Consider the following 5,466-nt stretch of genomic DNA (forward strand, 5'->3'; position numbering starts at 1 on the left):
TTCAGCCTTCAGAGATGCATAACTCCCACTGAAGGTAATGAGCATATTATGCATATGTAATAGGTATATAAGGACAATAATAGATCTTAAATGTCAATAGTCACCTACCGCAAGCTCTCAGAGTTAGAGAGGTATGAATCTAAAAGGATATTGAAGAAACTAAGGTTCTGATTTTGTAGGCACAGAGGCTTACTGTTAAGCTTGAAATTAGTCCTGCTGAAATAATTAGGATTCTTCACATGCTTAAAGTTAAGCATATATATGTGTGTTTGCAGGATCAGGGCATAATTTACAGTCATATAGGCTCAAAGAATACAAACTAGTGGGTCAGGACTGACCATGATGATATGTTAAGCAGCCATTTAATAGTTACGTAAATAAAACATAACTAAATGACAAGGACACTTCACTGAATTAAGGTCCTGATTCATGGAAATACACATACTTAACTATAAGCATACAAGTTCCATTGTCTTTAATGAGATAAGAATATGCTTATGTAATGTCTTAACAGAGATGCTTTCGTTAATTGAAGACTTTCATATTATTCTATTTTTATGTATTTGACTAATAAAATTAACCTGAAGACTTTTTACAACACTGTGGAATGTGCATGTTTTTCCCCTCTGTAAAATTAGCATATTTAAAGAGAAATCTTTGGTACAGAAATAAATACAAGAGAATCAAACAACTGGAAAGCATAAGGGAGAATTAAACAGAAAGAAATCAGGATGAATTAAACAACTGAATGCATGCTCTTGGGCCAGATTAGTGGGTGCTAATTCAACCTGGGTACTGGCATTTGTAGTGAACAGACCAAGTTCAGAAGTGGGAAGTAAAGTGATGTAAATTAAAATGTCTTTTCACTTACTTAGCCTCCCTTATATTTCCTTATATCGTCTCTATTGATGCATAAGTAAGTCTAAGAGGATGTAATTTATGCACTGAGAACACTTTACTCTTCCCATATATTCAGATGATCTTCTCCTCTCCTATTCCCAGTTTTGCACCCAAAAGTGACCCAAAAGTTTTGATCAGCTGCTGCTGCTGAAATGTCACTTTACCTTATTCTGGAGCTTGGAATGCTCTCGTTGTACCTTACTGTAAGAGTAAATCTCCATTCTGACATTCCAGATTTCCATTGTCATTTTACAGTGCTGTATTTCCACTGGTTTCAGTGGAATTATGGCTGATTTACACTGTGAAGAAGTCAGTAGCTTCTGGGTCATTTCGCTTTGAAAGTGGGGCAGACAAGTCCCCCACTTAGCATAAGATTGTTCCTAAGAATCTTGGCTTGTGGGGTGGGGGAGGGTTTTGGCTTCCTAAGGACTGGGGATGGCTAAATAAGAAGTGAGTGAATAGGGCCTGAGTTTAGGGTTCATAATAAAACAAAATCCATTCATCTCATTTCAAGATTAATTATAAAGCTTTTGCACAGCATTAATGCTAATGGGCCTGTGATGGGATATATTAGGTCCTCCAAGCTGCCTAGAGCAGCTGCGTGGGACACAGCCAATCAGAAAGAGCGTGCAGGGAAGCAGCCAATCAGGGCTCAGAAAGCTTGTATAAAAGGGCCTGCTAGGACTAGGCAATCAGTCTACTGGCAAGACTGGACAGAGCAGTTACTGGCTGTAGTCAGATGAGTAAGGACAGTGCTCCTGGCTGGTTGCAATACCTGGACAGAGCAGTTGCTGGCAGGGACAAGTGGGGGAGGAGAGGCGGAAGCAAGGAAAGTCCTCCTGGCTGGCTGTGGGAATGCAAGAAAAAGACTTTAGCCCTGCGATAAGGGTGAAGGTAAAGCTGAAGGAGCTGCAGGGAAGTGGCCCAGGGAACAGTACCATAGAGTTAAAAGGAGCACAGCATGTGGCTGCTATTTATAGGGTCCCTGGGTTGGGACTTGGAGTGGTGGGCAGGCCTGTGTCCCCCCTCCCACCAGCCACTAGGGAAGTGGCCAAAGCCCTGAAGAAGGGGAGTTTCCACAGGCCCCAGTGAGCGGGCTAAAGACCCCGAAGAGGGTAGGCATTTGTAGTCTTTGATATCCCCACAAGAAGGGGAATGAACTGGAGAGCTGGGTCCAGTAAGACTTGCTACCGAGTGAAGAGTGTCCAGGAAGGAAGCCCTGGGGGCACTGCTCCATTCCAGAGCAGGGACCATTTGAGAGAGAGAGCCCAGAAGGGGCTGAGACAGTTTGAATCAGCGTACTGTGATAGGCCCTATGGACTAGAACTGAGCCCAGGGATAGGGCTTCAGACAAAAGCGATACTGAGTGCACTGAGATAGGCCCTATTGAACTTGTACCCCGGAAGGGGTCTGTTTTGTTTTGCACGTACAGACTGTGTGTGACTTGGCCAGAGGGCGGAGTCACTGAAAACCTGCTCAAGACATTAACTGCCAACAGGGACCACCACAAGCAGCACAAAGCAGAGAGTGTAGGCTTGCACGCAGCCAGCAGGGGCACTCCTGGGACATTAGTGGCTCCGTCACAGAGCGAAATACTCTGCTGGTGCAAATAGGAATTCATTTGAGAGAATTTGGAAAGTATTTTCCTCAATTGCTGCAGGAATTAGTGGCTTAGGCCAAAGGAGTTATACAGACAAATAGAGAGTGTGCTTGAGAGGCAAGTAGTTAAAATAAACAGGATACTATTTTATACCTATCCTGAAGACAAAGAATTTCAGTCCCCTGGGCTGGCAGTTAAGCAATTTCACAACCATTATACTGACTTCTTATTCCCCCTCCAAATAGCCTGAAACATAAAGCCAAAGCTATGGCAATGTATGGTCATAGTGTTTTATTATGTACAGCACTGACTGACCACTGAATGTGTCCTTGGTGCTATATGAACAAATAAGGAGATACAGAGCTTCCCCAAGGAGCTGCAATCTAGGTCAGACACAAGCAAACCAGCTCAGACACAGAAATAACTGAGTGACAGTACAATGTAGGGAATCTTTACAGAGGTTAAACTTGAAAGGCTTTATAGAAAAACATGTATTTTAAGGAAGGATTTGAAGGAGAATGAGATTGGTGAATTAGAAAATGTGCAGAGAAGAAGAGACATGGTAGACAGCAGTAACCTCATCCAACACCAATTGACTGTAGCGGACATTGGATTGGACCTTTAAAGAAGTAGTTTTTTCAGTCAGGGGCAGCACAGAAGGCAGCACAACATAAAAGCCTTTTCAAAGGATAATAACATAAAGATCAGGATTAAAATCTGTGGTGGAGGAAAACTTTTCTCTTTACCGTAATAATCATCTACTAGCTGTGGTAAGGGGGGTGATGAGGCAATTACAAAGAGCAGGATAAATAAGAGTATTCTAGGTGTCCTAAAAAGCTATTACATGTGGTCACTATACTCAGTATAACTTCTTGGCTCCTGGGTTTACTTTCTATGTATAGGAAAAACACCAAATAGAGAGAAAATTGACATGCCAGGTTGTATTTTGATGGAAGACGAAATTCCCTTCAGTTATCTTTCATCTGTCTTTTTTCCTTATGCTTCGCAAGCTACCAAGCCTGAATGGAACACGAAGGTTTCATCATATTATACATTTTTAATCTCTTTTCGGTGCTGTGTTAGTATAAAGTTGTTCCAAATCCATTTGTTAATCATCCATTAATAACCTCCCTGACATTAATTAAGTCAAACCTTTTCAGAAATACATTTTTTGCCTCAAAAGAGATATCTTTGGTGGCTTACATTTAAATAATATCCTGTTTTAAAACTATTTAACATTAATCAGATAAATTACTGGTTCCCATTTTATTGTGAGGCTGCAAAAAATCACCATTAGTAAAAGATTTGGTAACAAAGGCTAAAGCATAGCTATCATTATCTATTATTCAGAATAATACTGGGTCATTTAACGAAGCAAGACCTACTGCTTCTCAGAGAATGAGCATACTCCATAATCATACCATCTTTCTGGGCCAAATTCAGAACTAAACTAAAATGCATCTAAGGCAGAATATGCTGGTGAAATTGATACCTTCTTCCAGACTCAATTTTAAATTACATTACTTTCCACTTCACTAGGGACATTTCATTTATGCCCCCCACCACGTCACTAAAGCTCTCATGAAATGATCTGCCCTATCCAATTGCATTGAATACCTTGAGAAGAGCACATATTTCTGTGAGGTATCCCAGCCTAATTTACAGCTGTTGCGAGCAAAGCTGCTGATATTAGGAAGGATGTCCACAGTCCCTAATATACCTTATACACCGTTACCCACAACTCAGAACACTTATTACTCTTTGCTTAAAGCTTTTGAGACAGCTTTTTGCTTCCACTTTTAATTATTATTTAAATAAAGAAAATACAGAATAATACAAATGACACCCTCACTTATCAATGGTATTGTGGAAAAATGATATTGACAAGTCGGATAGCCTGTTAGCTGTAGTACATATAGATATAATATCTCCGTTGTTTGTCACTGTTCTGAGTATACTACTGTACATACATAATGTTATATTCAAATTTGGTACAGGTCAGGGTGACCTGGGTGTCTTGCATAGTCTGGATTTGATAAATGAGATATTTTGATACTGTTGTAAAATACCATGTCAAACTCACAATCCAGTTTATCTGCTTCACTGCCAAGAGCATTAGCTCTGCTGTTGCTGCATGGGTTTTTTCTCCCTGAAGACTCCAAGTTCTTGAAGAAGTTATCACACTGGAATCAATTGTTCTGTCAGCATTCTCTTTTAGTAAGTATGCAAAGATATTTTATACAGCTTCTGCAGGTGCTGCTGATATCAGATTTATTAGCCAGCTGTTGTCTCTCTTTATGCAATTACAAAGTCAGAGGAAACTACAAAGGGGCAGGAGAACACCCATGGTAAGCAATGGTGCATGCACTGCTTTTCATTACAGGGATGGGGGAAGGAATGCTGTTACAGCTTTAAAAGAGACACAGATGTTAGATTTAGTAAAGTCTAAGGCCTGGTCTACACTGCGGAGGTGGTGGGGGGGTTGATCTAAGTTATGCAACTTCAGCTACGTGAATAACGTAGCTGAAGTCAACATACTTAGATCTACTCACCACGGTGTCTTCATTGAGGTGAGTCAACTACTGCCGCTGCCCCGTCGACTCTGCCTGCTCCTCTAGCGACGGAGGAGTACAGGAGTCGATGGGAGAGCACTTGGGGGTCGATTTATTGCGTCTAGACTAGATGTGATAAATCAGCCCCCACTGGATCGATCGCTGCCTGCCGATCCGGCGGGTAGTATAGACATACTATAAGAAACACTGCTGAATCTCTTTGCTCTATTACGGTGGTTTAAAACCTTTTTTCATGTGTGGACCCCAAAAATATTACAAAGGGAGATGCGGACCCCTCTGGAAATCCGCAATCCACAGGTTGAAAAACTACCACTCTATTGTAATTAGAGCTAGAGAAAGGCAGCTGAGAGGCCTGGAACTGTATCTACTGTGGGGCTCAACATGGTTGCATAT

The sequence above is a fragment of the Eretmochelys imbricata genome, chromosome 4 (genome assembly GCF_965152235.1).
Source record: "Eretmochelys imbricata isolate rEreImb1 chromosome 4, rEreImb1.hap1, whole genome shotgun sequence".
Lineage (NCBI taxonomy): Eukaryota > Metazoa > Chordata > Testudines > Cheloniidae > Eretmochelys > Eretmochelys imbricata.